At 36.8% G+C, this 18,719-nt stretch overlaps 1 long non-coding RNA gene across 1 annotated transcript in view; it reads right to left on the bottom strand.

Annotated features, from left to right (window-relative positions):
- Positions 1–13,609: 13,609 nt before the first annotated feature.
- LOC103800344 overlaps positions 13,610–18,719 on the bottom strand; it is a 7,898-nt gene continuing 2,788 nt past the window's right edge. The window contains exons 3-5 of the long non-coding RNA XR_624738.1: positions 17,605–17,682; positions 14,479–14,627; positions 13,610–14,056 (exon numbers count right to left, since the gene is read on the bottom strand). This is a non-coding gene — a long non-coding RNA (uncharacterized LOC103800344). The remainder of the gene's footprint in view (positions 14,057–14,478; positions 14,628–17,604; positions 17,683–18,719) is intronic.

Below are 18,719 nucleotides of genomic sequence, written 5' to 3'. Positions count from 1 at the left end.
TTGTGCATAGTCCTTCTGCTTGGAAACTGGTATCCTGCTTGTGCATAGTCCTTCCACTTGGAAAATGCTAAGTGTGGAAGAGCAGAGAGGCAGGCAAGCTCCTCTTCCATGAATAACTGTTTCTTTGCAAATTCATTGGGATCTTAGGTGGATGGAGACAGTCAAACTCAGTAAGCCAGACTGCCAAGGCTTGGCAACATAGCTGCAATTATTTGAGTTGTTTGCATTTTGTTTATTTTCTTGATTGTTATATGATTACATAAGTAATCTGTTTTTCATTATTTATTCCCTATCCTTTCAATTTCCTCAGGAAAGAAAGGAACAAAAGAAATTTAATAAGCAAAGAAATGGACCCACAGGATTTCCAAGTTCTTCTGTCCTATAGGCCCAGGACTAGAAAGAGAGTAAGGTCCCAAGTGTACAACTGTAAACTATGACTACTACAAAAGTAGGTAGGAAGCTAAGAAAGCATAGATGTGTGCTTGCCAGTAAGACTGGTCTGCCTGGCACAGAAATAATCTCTGGTGCAGGGATGGAATGCAAGACTCCTTACCAGACAGCAAAACCCTGAGCTTTTGCTCTGTTTCTCCCCCATTCATACTTGATCCTTGCCCCTATAACATCACTTACCTTCAAGAAAAAGCATGGTCAGAGCTGAGAAAGTAAAGTGGTCTCTGAACTTCTGTTTTCTTTTTTTTTTTTTTTTTTTTAGGTAAGTAATCAATATTTTACAAAAGACTACTTCATTGGGAGACTGTGCTTTCAGGGTTACCTGTGCCAACATGTAAGAGGATTTGAGGCTGTCACTCAATCAGACTGAGACATCTTGTGTCTCTGTGTCTGCTTCCCTAAGCTCAAGACAGGAGAGGAAATTCAGCCTCACTACTCCATTTTAAAATCTTTTGGCACAGCCCAGGACAAGGTTGGCTTTCTGGGCTGTGAGTGCACAATGCAGCTAATGTTGACTTTTTCAACACTCATCACCCCCGAGTCCTTCTCCACAGGGCTGCTCTCCATCAATTCTCTGCCCAGCCTGTAGGTGTGTCTGGGATTGCCATGACCCAGATGTAGGACCTTGCACTTCATTTTGTTGGATTTCATGAGGTTTGCATTGGCCTATCTCTCAAGGTCCCTTTGGATGGCTTCCCTTCCCTCCAGTGTGTTGACTGCAGCACACAGCTTGGTGCCATCAGCAAATTTGCTGTGGGTGCACTCAGTCCCACTGTCCATGCCACTGACAAAGATGTTGAATAGTACCAGCCCCAGTACCAACCCCTGAGAGACACCACTCATCACACTTCAATTATATTTTTCTCAGAGTCACAAGAACACAATAAAAAGTCTTGTGATTGAAGTCTCAAAACCCTTGAGCCTTCTTATACTCTAAGTTCACACTTAATGTCCTAAGTAAGTCCTTGATGTCCCAAGCAAGCAGAGAGCCTCTCCAGAGATCCATGGAATCTCACAGAATTGGTCAGGTTGGAAGGGACCACAGTGAGTGATCTGGCCCAACCTCCCTGCATAAGCAGGGTCATCCTAGAGCACATGGCACAGGATTGTGTTCAGTTTTTCAATATTTCCAATGAAAGAGACTGCAGGACCTCTCTGGGAAATCCCTCTCAGTGTGTGAATCTCCTTTCATCTAAGGATGTTTCGAAGCCTCTTGGCCATTTCTTGGGGTAGAGTCTCCGTCTCCTGATTCAGATATATCACTCCTTTTTGAATCAGGACCATTGGGAAGACTGAGAACACCTGGGGCATTACAGCTGATATTCCTGTTATCTCACTGTGCCTTGCTATGCTCTATGTGTTATACTTCTAATGCTGTGATCAGCAGTATTAGAAGGCAAGAAGGCATAACATATTCAAAACATGGCAAGCTGAAAGTGGAATCACTTCTATACCCAGTAGTATAAAAGCATTGAAATGCTTTTAATAATGTTGTGGCTCATTTTAAAAGAAAAAAAATAACATTTTTACAACACACAGTGGATTATACATTCATGCTTTCCATGTGAGAAGAGGACATTCTGCGACCCTTGACTAAAAGACAGCTCATGGGGGAGCAATGCTTGCCAAATTAAGTAAAAAGGAGCCCAAATTCTCATCAATTCAAACAGGAAATGAAAGAGGAAGAGCATTTTGTTTTCCTGCACATCTTTTCAAGATCAATTCTTTTAACTCCAAATTTAGAACTACTTGGAACTAAGCCTCATTGAAACAATGGAGTGATTTACTATTGTTTAAAAATAAACATGACTCCAGAGTATACTCTAAAAGTACTTTCGTGGTTATTTTATTCCTTTATAATTTTTGTAAAAATTTATTTAGAGGGAGAACAATTCTTCCTCTGTCCTGTCACCAAAAGGGCAAAGAACAACTTAGGTTCTGCTAATTAACAGTGGCAAAATGTTTCTTGACTTTGTTTAGAATAGTTTTTTTAATTATATGTTATTTCAAAAGAGGGGCATAAAAAATAGACGGTGTTATTACTCTATGTATATAAACTGACTGCTAAGTAAACGAGGAGTATATTACAAGAAAGGAATGACTTGGAAATGGCATCAGTCTCCCTCTGTTTTCAATTATACATATTCCAGGCCAATTCCCATGGCACAGTTTTCAGTGGAGGAGGAAAAAAAGATGCATTCTCTGTATTAGAAAAGCCAAAGTATTAAAGGGAATTCTTTTGTTGACATGAGGCACCCTGCACGAGCAACATGGGTATTACACATCTGGGGTGCTTGAACAAAGCTAGGTGGACAGATCTCTGTCTCTAGACCTATGGCACAGCTATGTCACCCAGCCCAAGGAACAGACATGAGGCTGCTCCAGCCTTTGCCTTGAACACCTTTCCTGACTGAGGTAACATCTCCTTTTCTGAAAGGTCTTGCTGTGCTTCATTCCCATCTGCCTGCAATGAAAGATTTAGCTGGCAAGCCAAATGTGATCATGCTTGGGCTCATGGTTCTTGGACAGGCTTGTGCAGTGATGCATTCTCTTTCCACACTCCAGCTAGTTGTACAGGAGCTTCTCGGCATTTATGAATCATCCAGACAGCCACGTCTGGTGGAAATGCAAGTGCAGTATTACAAGACTTCAGTATTTGCCAGCTTGTCACATCATCATAGAAAGAACTGTGTAGAAGTTTAGTTTCTGGTGGAACTTTATCTGGTAGAGGTGTATTTTCTGCAGCATCCAGTACTCTTTGGATTCAGTGCACTTCCAGCAACATGTGAGCACAGTGCTTTTTTGTCCCTCAGGTTGCAAAGAGTTGGATCATGCACTGATTACAACCCCCTTCTCCACAATTCAGAGAGGCCACACCAGCTTTCTAGACTTAAGAGAATCAAGGTTGAATGGCATGGCCATTTAAAACACTTCTGAGGAAAAAGATTTATGAACTACTGGAAACTGCAGTTCTACACATGGAAGTCACTGAGGTTAACACTACCATGAGCTGGTTGACATACAAAATCAGTTTTCTTCCAAAAGCAAATCCAAAGCTGTCCAAAGAGACAGCAAATCAGCACCACCTTCAAACAGGACTTGCTTGTAATGAGCACCCAGTGTGCAGCAGCTGACATCAACACACAGTCCATTTCATGACTGCAGACCTCTAGTAAGCCCAGAGAGGTTAAACAGTCCATAGCACTTGAGAAGACAAAGAACTACACAAATCCTTTAGCTTGTTAGTTCAACTGTGCTGAAATTAAAATTGTGAGAACAATGAATTCATTAGTTTAGTATCTGTTTGGAAAACATTAAAATGGGAAAAAATTAATCTAAAAATAAATGCTTAATTTTTTATTGAAATAAAAAAAAGGGGGAAAAAAAAGGAGTGTATATTTTGTTAGCTTTTGAGGACAGTTCTAAACATGTCATTTGAGATGAATGCAAAATACTGTTTTGCTGTTCTGGCTCTAGATGGCCCTGTGTGAGCAGGGGCATAGGGCCAGGTGACCCCTGGAGAACCCTTCCAACCTCAACCATCCTGTGATTCTGTGAAACAGTCAAGTGAAAGTCAAAACTTTTCCGAAGTATTTCCTTTCCCCCCTCCAAATGAACCTACCTAATTTGATCCTTGAAGTCCTGAGTCCCTTTGGTGTAACATAAGGCACCACATATGAGATTCTGATAGAAAACTTTCAAAACCAAGGATGTAACACTTCCTCTCCCATTCCCGAGACATTACTGTTCTTTAGTTTCAAGTACTCTCTCCACCCCTAGAAGCTGCATCTGCCTTAAATCAACTACTTCTTGGGTGGTGGAGTTTTTTCAGTTGGTTCTCGTTTTATTCTTATAGATGAGGATACAGTATCAAAGGAAATAAGCATTGAAGATTTTTGTTTCACATAGTCCCTTTCCCAATTTGAAAAAATTTAAACCTCAAGCAAAGAAAGGAACACAGCCTAAATGTGCTATGATGATACCAGGTAACAAATGCAATGCAGGTATATTTTCCCCCTTCTTGCTCCAGGTTAAGTATTTGTTCTGCAGTGTTACACTTCTATTAGAGCATTTTGTAGAAAATAATTTTTTCATCTTGCCCAGATACCCATTTTTCAACCAGGTACATACACTGCTACTGACTGCCTTCCCACTATACAAAATATGCAAAATGAGCTACATTGGGTAGATGGAACAAGTGACATTAATACAAAAAAATTGCATTTGATCCTTAAGCTGTAAGACCTTGTTTTAAAGAGCTCTAATTTAATCATGTTACTGGAAATCCTTTTAAAGACTCTAACATAATAGGATTTTTTCTCTCTTTTGTTTGTCTCCTCATCCATAGTCTTTCATGTGACTCACAATAATGCACTGTTTTATTTTGTCATTTATTGCTGCTAACTCCCATAACACCTTGAGAAGAAACAGGATCAGGTATTTTTTTTCAGTACAATAAACAGAAGTGAACTCCACTGAATGTCACCCTCAGGGCAGCAGGGAAACAAGCTCAAATGCAAAGCAAGCACTGCCAAAACAATGCAGAAAAATACAGCTATGGATGTCTTTAAGGGGTACAAGCTAAAAGAAGCCAGTAAATGCAACAAGCTTTTGGGCAATAAATGAAACTCTACTGTAACTCAAACCTGATTTTCAAGGTGGCTTGTATTTTTCCTTCCAACACATCATATGCTATATGGCCCTATGCAGAGACTAAAAAATACTCCAAAAAAACCCCCAAGGAAAATCCCACACTTTTGGACAACATATGTTCTAAGAGTTATTGGCTGTTTCTATAATCTTCTTGCAGCTTTTCTCTCTTTGGTTGCTTGAAGTTATGCCAATCTCAGATCAACTAAAGAGATTTAGAGAGAAAAACGTTATGGAATGAATTATTTCAAGTAGGATGAAATCTCCACTGAATGTACAGAACACACTAGAAGACATTACGAGGTAAATGACTCCTCATTTGCATTTTTTATTGCATTTATTACTATTATTGTTGACAAGTTTGAAAACAAAAAATCCATCACACTGACTCATAACGAAGTCAAGCAAGTTTCAGTACTGTTCATGATTTTGGCATGGGCATGATTAAGTTGATTTGGTTCTATTTTTTGATTACAATGACAAGAATAATCACTGTTTGATCACCAAATTTTCTTATTTTATACTTGGAAATCTGAAAAGCCTTTTGCAAACCTTGTCTCTCACCACAAGCTCAATGGAAGTTTGTTTCCTAGGCTATCCTCAGTGTAGACTGTTACACTCCACGAATCCCAATCCTCTGGTAAACATTACCCACGAAAAGAATTTTACTCCACAGAAAACCCAGAAGTTGAAAACTGTCTTCTTTTGGCAACTTCCTTTGACACCCATGTGTCATACCTAGAGAACAAAACCAGTGAAAAAGCCCATTTTTAAAGCAATAAAGCCTCCTTTGCTTAAGAAATGTAACATGCCAAACTTCAGAACTAACTGCTAATTCATGTGGATACAGGAACAACAACAACAAGAAGACAAGAGTTAACACTATTAACTCAGCTGCTCCTTTTTCATCCAGGTGAACATAGCTCTTGGGTGTAATAAGCCAGATTTTTCACTTTTGCCAAAAACATGCTTCAAAGTGACACAAAAGGCATTAAAGTATCAGTGCATGACAACAACCAATAATCTGTTTTCAGGAGGTGACTCCCAACATGCCTCATCTCATCAATTTTTTAAGGAAAGCACCCTAGTAAAACCAGGTACAAAACTGAAGGCAAGCTGTGAAGAATTCACCAGAACACAGACTGCAGTTTTTAGAAATGCCCTGTAGTTATCTCAGCTTCATTCTTTAGACATTAGCTAGTGCCATAGCTGCACTTTTTCTACTACATAATTACAGACATAGGTAGGAGAAATGGAAGAAAACTTCCTCTTTTCAGTCCTCATTCAATAGGTTCCTGTTTTAATCCCCAGCTGAAGAATTGATATCAGTCCACCTTCGTGATATCTGTTTATTCAGACAATGTTACTCTATCTCCAACCTTAAAATATTTTGCATCCAGACTTTCATATGTTTAAATACCTTGTTCTTAAATTGAACACAGATTTTTGCTTCGGTGTATTAAATAATTAAAAATGTAAACAAATTAACATATTAATTTCAAACTTGCCATATTTTGCATGTAAATAATCACCAGCTGTATAGAAAAGAAATTAACAGCAAATTATTGACAGAGTCTACAGTCTCCAGACTTCATATATTTTCACAATCCAAAAAATTCATTATCTTAAAACCAAGGGACAACAAGAAAACCTGACTCAAGACTAATGGTTACTCATGTTCTGATATCTTGCCTTGAAAAGGAAAAAAAAAAAAAAGAGAATAAAGTATCTCCCTTTCCTCAGTGGCAAGACAGAACAGATTCAGTCCCTAATGGCACTTCCCCAAGTGATCCACCACCACATTTTCCTTCTTGCATCATCAAGATTTTGCTGGGGATTACATGAGTCACAGGAGCTTGATGTGAGTATTTTAAAGTGACTTCAAAATGCACTGTCTGAATTTTGTGCTATTTTACAGCCTATTGCAACAGTCTTGCTCCCTGGTGGCAAATACCTGAAAAGAGACTGCAAGGACCTCAGCTGCACTTGAAAATTCAGCTGCTATTGGAAATTCCTTTTCAGATCAACTAGGTAGAAGGAGTGCTTTTGATCCAAAGTTCAGGTCACAGCAGGGAAACATTTCTCACAGATCAGGAGGGGTAGCAGGCTCACTTACTACTGCTAGGGGGATGATGGCAGTGGCAGGAGGAGCAAGTGTCACAGAACAGGACTGCAGTGCTGCTTTACAACACAGGCCAGTAAGAAAAATCCTACACCCCAATATATTCAAACCATGAATTTATTAATCTGGAACAGATTGCTGTTCTTAATAATGCATTTACATGAGTTCCCAGCTCAGCTTTATTAACATGAAGACAAAGTAAGTTACCTCCTTCTACTTACTTACCTGTGCTTATTGTTTTGCAGAATGTCTTACTAGAATAAGTAAAAGCTTCAAAAAGCTAAGAACAGAATGTTAAGCCATTTAGTTAGCATGCAAAGGAAACTGTTTATCAGTACAAATGAAACATAGGCCACTTGTGCATGTTTAATTTACTCTTAACACAGACTAACAGCCCTGCTTCAGTTAAATGGTTTTACAAGCACCTCGATTAGAAGAGAGCCTAAATTCAATTACTATTTCTTTTTAACTGAGAAATTAAAATCAAGCCAAAGAAACTACTAGATATTATACAACAATTTGAAACACTCCATATTTTTGGCATTTGTTCGCCAAACTTCAGAAGCACTAAGCAGCTGAGAATCTTTTATTTTTGTAGCCTAAATCAAAAACTGAGCTAACGCTTAACTTCTGAAGAAATGTGGACTTAGAGAAAGCTGCCATTGTAAAGCCCAGAGTTTTTATAAGGTTCAATCTTTGTAATTGCTAAGCTGCCCAGTTACACTCTAACAATGCTGCTCAAAAAAAAGAGACTTGGTCCTTGAAGGTGAGAAGACTTACATTTAGGCTCTGAAGGAAGCCTGACACACTGAAGGCTCAAGTGAGCTGCTGTTTTCTTCATGTGAATTGCAACAGTATCAGCACTCAAAGCACAGCCACCTCCTCTGCAGAGCCTACACTCGGGCCAAGCAGAAAATCAAGAGGATGATGACTGTAAAACACTCCCCCCCTCCTTCTCCAACCAAGGGATTTTAGTATCAAAGATTCCCTAAACCAGACCAAGTACTGGCTCCTACAATTACCTCTGTATACAATGCTGAGAAGAACTGCAGTTACAGCTTAATAGCATAAAGCTACAACAGGCATAATTTTACCTACAATCTTTAGTGAAAGAACAAGTACATGTGCAAGTATGCACTGGTCAGGTATAGCAAGTTATTTCTTGGATTAAAGTCCCAGTCAAGCTTATTTGTTTTCCCCAAATAGTTTTCTCTTTCATTTGCTCATTTATTACCACAGTCTAGAATATGGACAGTATGCTGGAGAAAAGCACAAACTAAAAAAATAAAATTCTCTAGTTGGTTAGTTGCTTAAGCTGACACAGACTACACTTTTCAAGCTGTCCATGATATTACTAAAACTCAATAGAGTAGAGACAGCAGCTGCATGGCACCTCAGAGTTTCACACACTAGAAGTAAGACAGGCCTGCATTTTTGGTGTTTCAGGTTATGCATCAGTTTTGGGATTTCCCTCAGAAACTTCAGTGGCCTGTAAGAGATGTTAGTCTCTCAACTGCCCCAACAACTCATCAGCATTGAAACAAACAAATGCAGTGAACCAGATAAAAACCACCCTAAGTCAAAGCTGGTATAGTAGCCACACTTATTGCTGCAATGTTCATAGAATCACAGTTTGGAATATTATTGCACAAAACTAAAAAAATATGTGGATACATAGAAAGAAAAACTTACAATTCAGCTTGCTAAAATTTTACAATATTCCTGGTTTCAAGGATAAATACAAAACTTGACATACATCCATGTGTTGAAGGGCAGATGGAAAGGGGTATGGCAGACAGAATGCCAAGCTAGAGTCTTCTACTGAGGACAGCAAAGAGCCTTTCACTTTCCCTGTGAAAAGCTGCCTGAATTCTGAAGCTGAGATTGTAGCAGTTAGCAGGAGTTTGCACAAGGAAGAGCTTGATATGTTAATTATGTAAGAATTCACAAAGTACTGGGCAGGCTCCAGTTGTAACAGTGCCAGTTGCTTTCAACCATTTCTTATAATATCATACTGTTACTGGTTAACAGTAGGTCACAGAAGGGTGGATTCTTGTCAAATGCTGTTTTAAGAGTGTTTTGCAGTAAAAAGGGCTAATGAGCCATGCAAGTGAGAAAGACTTGGGAGTAGTCAGAATGGTCCTGCAAAACTTACCTGCTCTGCATGAGTGAAAAAGCATATTTAAAATGGTGTGTATTGGATAAGATAATTGCACATGCAGTCAAGAAATGATACAGTACTCAGAACAAATGAACAAAAACTGCCACATGGCTAGGGTAAGAACAAGATGGCAAACAAAATTATTTACAAACATCTGGATGCTTGTTACCATTCAAAACTTTCCTGTGTTTTAACTGAGCAGTTCTTTGATTCATGTCAAAGACATTTCCTGGGCTCATTGCAGTGTTCCTTCACTTTCCATTTGCAGTTTCTTGAGGCACATGACATTGTAGTTTACAAGGGAAAAACATCAATGCATTTTCATGCATTTCTTTAGAATGAAGTCAGGCAGAAAGAAAAGCTCTATGTTAAAAAAAATGAACTCTTAACTAGTCCAAACTATATCCAGTTGATTCTATGACTACACAGTTATCTCTGCCAGATTAAGATATCTACTGGGTAAGGAATAAAATAAATTTGATCCAAGAGAAGAAATTTAACACCAACAGCTAAACAAATTTTGTTAAAAACTGACTTTTGAAGTTCTTGAAGGCAGATGAAATCAAGGTTTAGTTAGGTGTGCTTGACATTGTAAGAATATTTTTTGATGCTTACAAAAAGAGATTCAACTGAGTGTTCTGGACAGTGTTCAGGTCATTAAGCTGTGAAAATGTCGAAACAATTAGGGTCATATATTCAAAGTTTAATAAGAAGTCTGAGTTAACACTTTTCACTATTGGTGCACTACCTGAAATGAATTTGAAAAAACACTTTTTTTTTTTTTGCTTCTTCTGCACCATCTGAAGTATGTTCCAAAAGTTGTGTCTTGCTCTGAAAAGACTTAACTCCTGAAAAGAAGGAACAGTTGTTTTTCTACTCCTCTCCTCTCGCCCTCATAACTTTCTTTCATGAAGAACCTTATCCTCCTCCCAACATAAATGGAAGCAAACTAGGTTTAAACATTTAAAAAGATATAAAGGTTTATTAAATGAATCCAGATTTGACAGATATTACATAAATTAAACAGAATAAAATTTTACTAGGGTTTATGTACAGATCACAGTGATTTTCATTGTGCAATGAGGGCTGACTTTGTAACTTTGAACAGTACTTAATAACACGTGAGCTATAACAAGCAACCAGCAACATACAACGTTAGTCCAAGTTAACCTCGCAAGTCTAGCAGTTCAAACAGATTATGCAGCACACAAATGCCTCCTAACCACTAGCACTACTTACTACACAACAGAGTATTTATAAAGCAGTCAAGGTTTGCCATAGAAAAGTGCAAAACATGGAAAGTCTGTACACAGTACAGTACAAAAAGGAATCATGCTACAGTCATTGAAAGCTGAAAAATAATTCTATAGCATAGGAAGCACTGCATCACAACTCTTCTGAATGGCAAGCAGATGGGCTGAGGAACAGCCGTATCTTAATTGCTTTCAAAACTGCAAAATCCCTGTTCATCCATTTAAACATAGTTTAGTACCTATATTTGATCCATTAACAATGACTTTCTACAGTGGAAGATCACATTAGTTAAAGCTCAGTAGCAGACATATTCATCGATCAAGCTAATTTACAGGAAAATCTACAGCATGTTCTTCATTGAAATCATGAAGCATTTATATCATTTGGTTACAAGGCAATTGAGTTTACAATGCACGTTCATCACTTAAAACCTCAAATTGGGCAATTAAAAATATATATATATATAAAACTCAAAAATAAAGGTTGGTTTTTCAATGTTTAACATTCTTGTTCACTGAAGCAGAATACCAAAGGCCTATGGGCTCTCTTGCAAGAAAACAGTCCTTATACAACAGTCTGTATGCAAAAACACAAGTCAACAGAAGCAACTAAAATAAAATGAACTTCAGCGACTACCATACTTGGATAGAAAATAAAGAAGTGTTCTAGTCTTCTTAAAAAAAGCCCATAAATCCAGAGTTCTTAGTGCAGTGTATATCTGCATGAGCACTCAGACACAACTACACTAGTGTGCCATGAAATCCCAGCAAAAACATAAAGTAAAACAGACTCACTTGTGCAAATAAATAAAATGGGCAGGTAGTAACAGCTCATTAAGTCCAAGACTGTAGAGAAAATAACTGATCACTTAAAATAATGCTTCAAAAATGTTTTGGTTTTCTTTTTTAAGTTCAGGATTTTAATTAAAAATTTTGAAAGCAGTTTTGTACTAGAAAGCATGTTGACGAGGTTAGTAGTTAGGTGTATGTACAACATGGCTCTGGAAACAATGTGAAGTCAATAGATTAACATTATTGAGAACATTGTGTTAGTTTCTTTCGTCTCTATCATAATGAGTGTCAGTGTATCCACTGCCAGCAATGGATAAGATTCATGCAAAGAAAATCCACTATCTCCTGTTGATCAAGCATTCAAAACTTCTAACCACCACTGTGGCACATTACTCAAAATGAACTTCATTTCCTCAGCTTTGAAGACTTAAACACAGTGCAGCTCTTAAATTTGTAAAACCCCCCAACCTATATTTAGCACACTTGCTTGTTGCAATGTGTACATTTTAAAATAAGAAACTGATTTTCTAGTACTCAGATTCCATAAAACACTGTAAGCTTACACATTCAAAAGCTGTGCTTGCTCCCCTTAGACAAAGGAAGCTGTGTTTTATGTGCTTCAGTTTTTCTGATTCTTAATTCCACAGATACAATTACAGTGGACCAGATGAATTTTTTCAAGAGAATAAGGTACTTTTACTTGGTTAAAACCAATTTCCTATGGATTGTCCTGTATTTCATTATACATTCCTACACGGTATTTACTGAGTGGCAGCTGGGGCCATCAACTTGCATAACATCAAGATAAGTTAAGTGATATTTCAGAATTATAATATTCAAGTATCCTGATTTTGTTACACATGGTGCATTTTTGCAAAGAGTTATGCAACCTCTTCAAGTACGACTTGCTTTATGAAGAAACAATCTAATAACCTAGAAACAAGAAGTTCTCAGTAGCACTTGTGTTTTAGAGCTAAACAAATAAAAACAGAGGTCACGTTTCCACAAGGAGACTCCAGTTGCAGATCTATCATAAGATTATAAATATGCTGATTATTAGAATACCTACTGTGCAGGCATTCAGGATTTAGTTCAGGAAAACATATCTTTGGCCTATGTTTCTTATTAAAAACATGAAGAGCAGTTTGTGGGAGAAACTATGATCTACTTAAACCAGTATTATGTAGAGCCATGAGTCATAGTAGTGGAACTCCAGCGAGCCAATGTGTTTTTGAAAAAAAAAATATTTTTGGTCTAAATATCATCATTTCACTAGAAATTATCTAAACCCACAAAATCTTAAAGAATGTAATTACTTTTCGCACCTGAAGAGCTTCAAAATCAATTCCCCTACATTAACACAAGTAACATGAAAAAAATGAACTTGTATACAATTTACCTTCAGGTTTATGTGCATTAATATACATAGACACATATATATGCACATATTGATATTTGTTGCTACTTAAAATGAAGCAATATAGCAAATACTTCCAAAATAGTGTACTCTAGCTGCTAGGATGACGTTAGTACAGGATGAGAAAAGAGACTCCTTACATCTAAGGTTTGAACTCTATGCATAGGAAATTCCTGGCAGCAGAGACTTTAGGACATTTCCAAAAAGAAGGAGCAGAAAAAAATCAGGCTCTACTATGTGTTAATTCTCCCCTCTGATATTCTATCGTGCCCAGCATTCAACAACTACTTCACTAATGAAAAAGGTCTGCTATGGCTCATGCTTTACTTTTAGAGAAGACAGCAAGCAACAACTTCTGTAAGAGCCAGTTAGAGCCCTTTTATCAGTATGCACTGAACTCCATGTTTACAGAGAGTCTTCATGTGAGGAATCTCAATTCAGACAGTGTCTAATCACTCGAAATCCTGGTTTGCAAAGAGACATAACTGTAACAGAACTTCAGAAATTAGCCATTAAGATGTATCTTAAACAACAATAAAACATGCCCTTGTCCTTCTGCTTTCAAGTACTATGGTTGCAAGTGTGAGGCATTGGAAATTTTAGGTACAAATCTTTTTTAAAACGTAATTATTTTTATTTTTTACAAAGAATTATAAAATGTATATAAGATGATGAAAAACTCATTTATCCTTTTTAAGATTTTTATTCCTAAAGAACTTCTTGAAAAACATTATTTGAAAAATAAAAATCATAGACTCTGCAAAGTACAAAAATTTACATCTTTGCACAATTCCTGTGCTTTAGTTGTATTGTCTTCATTATATACATATATACTAATTTGTGCTTTTAATTACACAAGTTTAGTATAAACTTATAAAATTAAGTCTATGAGTTAACTATGCAAAAAGAATCTGGGAATAGCAGGAAACTTAACTAAACCATAAGTTAACAAAAAAAAAAAAATCAAAAAAATACCATTTTAGTAAGTCTACTTCAGAGCAGACTATCAATATTACAATTTACTAAACTAATGTCAAATGTTAACAGCAAAAAATCATTCTTGCCTGCCTCCAACATTTGAAATATTTTCTATATAATAATATGCCTATCTGAATGTAGGATCATTCTTAGCCAGAAAGAAAGTCTTCATTTATGTGTGGACTCCATCATTCTTCAGACTTGCTCTCATCACTTCGATTTCCTTCCAGTTTCTAAGACAAGAAAACAAAGAAAAAGGAATACAAAACCCAAGGTGGCATATGTGAACTGAATGACAAGTCTCAACCTGTCACAGTTGTAAGACAGAATCCAGGGTACAGAATCTGACAATCATAGTCTAACTAAAGACTTCATTCTTAATAGAAAAAACTTGCAATTAAGAACAATCACATTTTCATATCTGTCAAATCAATCTAGGGATTTCTTTTTAACAAGCTATTTTAAAAGATTTGAGGACAGAAGGGCTTAAATATCTGTATACAAATAACTCTTTGTCACTGTAGAAAACCAAAGCCTGTGAGATAAATGACCTTTTTCATTCCATTATGAATCAATCAGAAGATGAAATTTCTGCATATGGTTCTCACTCACAGACCCACCATGTTTCCAAAAGGGCTTTGACATTTGGACATACCTCATGCAGTGCAGATATTGCATTCAGAAATTCTTGAAGATTTCTAGATCTTTAGGGGATACTGGAGGCATCTTGTTCCAGTCATCTTCAGGATAAGCTTCAAAATTGGAAGTATCTCCATCATTGGATACTTTGGGTACTATGGGAGGCTAGTCAGAAAAAGCACAACAAAAGTGTTAGTGCAGTTTCCTCAATGAGCTCCTCTCTATCATATTAAAGCAGAAATTGTATAAAAGACAAATTAAACAAAAAGGGTACAGATTTACAAGACTTCACCTTTTTCCATAATGATAAATGGCATGACAGAGAGAAGCTTGCAGCAAAATATACACAGTCCCATGTTTTGTCTATTTTGCTGTTAAATAATGTGGTTTAAAGACACTTGTAATACAGACACCTATTTTATTTAGCACTAGTTCTAGTTGCTTTGCAGACTGAAGGTACCTACTGCAAAAAATTACTACAACTAAGCTTCTGGGCACATGCCATCACAGCATAATCTGCCACTCTTCTTCCTTACTCCTTCCCTCTTCTGTGGACTATGAACAAAAAGGAGTGTAATCATATTTGGTTCCTTTCAACTAAGAAAGAGTCTTCACAGCAGTGTGGGAAACTGCTAACTGAAGGAAAAAAGCCACTTCTCTTCATTGCTTTCAAGGAAGTTGAAATTACTAACTTTTGTATGCCTCACACTACCTACTATGTTTTTTCCTAATGTAGCAATACATTCAAGCAGGTAAAGAATTTGCTGCACTGTAACTCATTTCACAAGGATGGCTTTAAAAGCAGTTTAATTCAAATTGATCTTTTTTAATGAAACTTGAAGGTGCCAAGGTAAGTATCTGTTTTCTATTTCTTACATCTAAGGATTTGAATTTCTACTATTGCCCACCAGCTTCACAAGAACTTGTAGTTTTTCCTTGTCTTGTATCTAGCATCAAGATTAACTCTGCCCTTCTGGTCACAGGCTATGAGATAAAGCTCCTTTCTGGAACATTTGATTAACTGCAGGGGTTAATGCAGGGCAAACTCATTTTCTTCTCTCATGGGACATTCATCTCTATCTCCTTTTCAGTAACTGAGAGCTTAACTATCATCGTGAGTCCAACAAAACACTTCTGAATGAGAAAACCTTACAGACGATCACCAAATTGGCTAATAAAAGGCAAACCACAGACAGAATTGTAAAGTACAGCAAAATGTTATTGTGTATCTCCTCAAAAAGTCTGGCTTCCACTAGTTCATGAGATCTTATCTGATCTTTTGGGCTTCTCAGTTTGAAATCATGTCATCTGCAAGTTTTCCATGGGAAAGCAAAGGTCCCTGAGAGATGGTACTTCTAACCTTCAGCCAAAAGCAGAGTCCTACTTTTGCATCTGGCAGCCACAACACACTGGCCAGATGCTTAGGAGAATGTGCAGAATCTGCCCTGCTCCAGATAACTGTCTGCTCCCCTGTGGGCAATGCCTGGCATCCCCATCTCCCTGTATGCATTTTTGGCAGGAGAAACAGTTTTGTGAAGTGACATAAAAAGAGAAAATAAAAGAGAGGAAGGATGATTACCAAAATTATTTTCTGTCTCCCATTACTATTATTTATCTAATACTGTTGTTTAAGATCACATCAGGACTGTGAATCAATGTGTCATTTGTACAATAGACAAACTCACACTTCTTACAGGGAAAAAGGAGCACTGTGTGCATTATTGCAAATTTTCAATCTCTTCATCAGTATGAAATACAGTGAGGTTGTGAGAACTAATTCTGAATACAGCTGCCTCTAAAAATAACAAAGTAAAATTCTGACACAATTCACATCCTGCTCTGAAGTCTAACTAAGCAACATCTTGTCTTCTAAGAGCTTAATGCAACCATCACAAAGATTAAGAAACAAGTTTTGGATTCATAATAATCTGAATGCTACAGTGACTCTCTTTTTAAAATTTATTTTTTAAATAAAAATGCTACACAAAGGATGTTTGGACCTGAGACTGCTGATGTACACCTAACATTCAGGTTTGAGTAATATCTGTTTGCTATTTACTTGGTAATACAGTGGGTCACTATAAACTTCAAAGTTACTTATAGAACATGTTATCACCCAGTTTGTGTACTTTGCAGATTTCTGTGACCAGAATTTACAGTAAATAATTTGAAAAATGTGACTTTGTTACAATAGAGCTACATAAAACATCAATGGGGTTTAGCAGTCATTAAAAATAAAACAAACCCACACATTTACAATAATGTAACCTTCATTTTTAGGAGGGAAGTCACCTACAGGTTTGTATTAGGACTTTGTTTACAAGAATGACTCAAGAACGTTTTAATCTCTTCTCTATTTTGCAAGCACTTGATTTAAGACATCTAGCCAGTAATTAAGTGTAAGAAACTAATGCAAGGAAAAAGAAAAGCATTTAATTGGTACTTGATTGACTCCACATGATAACCTGTGTTACTAAATCATTGCTGTAAGAAATCATACAAGTCTGAACTTTGAGGAAGGAAAGAAAGAAGGCAGCTTTACCTCCAAAGGATTTTGAAATGCATTTTGCTACATTGATCACTTTTGAAAACATCTGCCCTCATATAATACTAGAATTCACTGATGTTAAAAAGCATGTTAGAATTACATTCATAAATCCTTCTCTTTCACTTTCCCTGTTCCTCCTACTCCCATATGCTTTACATTTTATTAAAGCATTTACCTGAACTGAACTTGGCACAAAAATTTGAAGCCCAGATTAAAATACTTCCATAAATGTGAGGACAAGGGGAAAAAAAATTAAAAAATAATCAAACCAGCAAACTACGAATCCCCTCCACCCCTCCCAAATAAAAAACACACATAGAACTAATTACTAACAAAACCCTAAAGCTGAAAACTATATGTTGTATTAACTGATCAACTTCAGCAAACCAAAGCAGCAATTTTTTTAGACATTTCGTATATAGACAAAAATCCAAGTAGACACTCATACAATTAATTCTGCAGTGTCAAACGTGCATTTAATTACTCAAGTGTGCATACACACAGATGCAGCAGCCAACAAACCCTCAACAGATCAGCTCAAATGAACAACGATTTCTCCTTGTGTTGTCCTACACAGTATTTTTCAGAACATACCTTTAGTCTCCTTTGAGGTACAGCATCCCAATCTATAGACCTGAACCATCGATGTCTCTTTACATCATCTGCTCCATTCTTTAAAGAAAAATATCAAAATAACCATTTTGTAACTTATAGGTATGCCAAGCCATATATTTCATCATAAGAACTGTGGTATCAAGGCAGACTAATGGTCTGTCTAAGCTTTTTTCTTTTCTCAGGTGGTAATCATTACAAGATTCTACAGGATAAATTCATAGTGTTATTTCCTTAGTAGATCCTGAGTTCCAGCAATAGGACCTAAATGGTTTGGGGCCTTTTTTTGAGTTTATTTTTTTTCTAGCATTCTTCTGACACCATGGAGATCAAGAACAGGCTTTTACATACCCACAAAACCATTCACTACAGTTCTATCCACTTCTGTTTTCTCCAACATTTCAGACAATGTCTTTTATTCAGATATACTTTTGAATTCTTACACTAATAAAAAAATAAATAACAGAGGGTTGACAGCATCTTAAATAAAAAATGTCTGGGAAACATAAAATTTTATCAAATATGACAGATGTTTAGTGCTGACACAAAAAGATTCTCAGTACTGTTACAAAACTAAATATATTAAAACATTTGTTTTCATTTTAGATATACAGTTAAAGGTGTATTTGCCTTGTAATGATTATTCTCCCTGGGCTGTTTTTGGTTATGTACATAAGGAACAAAAATGTCTTTTATTTTTCATGGTTAAGCTTGTTTTAAGCATAGACTCATTCTCAAGGCACTAAGCACTGGGGAAAAACTAGCTGGTTCTGTCTCAGGACTGATCACAGCACAGCACTCAAGATAGTACCATGCACAACTCCATGAAAACTCCATGAAATGAAGTGTATCATACATTTGGTTTTTTCAGATTCTTTTTTTTGAGTGGGACTATCCATGCTCATATCCAAGGAGGCATCAAGGAGAACAATATATCACCTAGTTCCCTCAAAAGCAGATCTGACTGAATGCTCCACCAGAAAAAAATCCAATAGGATTTACATCTTTTTATACCAATTACCATCACCAAAAAAGATCAGACTCCAGTCTGACCTACTGCTCCCACCCCAAACCTGCTTTTCATTAGAACTGGGTTT

The sequence above is a fragment of the Acanthisitta chloris genome, unplaced genomic scaffold, assembly GCF_000695815.1.
Source record: "Acanthisitta chloris isolate BGI_N310 unplaced genomic scaffold, ASM69581v1 scaffold22614, whole genome shotgun sequence".
NCBI classification, from domain to species: domain Eukaryota; kingdom Metazoa; phylum Chordata; class Aves; order Passeriformes; family Acanthisittidae; genus Acanthisitta; species Acanthisitta chloris.
The sequence above is the reverse complement of the archived record's forward strand: the minus strand, read 5'-3'. Positions and strand labels throughout refer to the sequence as shown.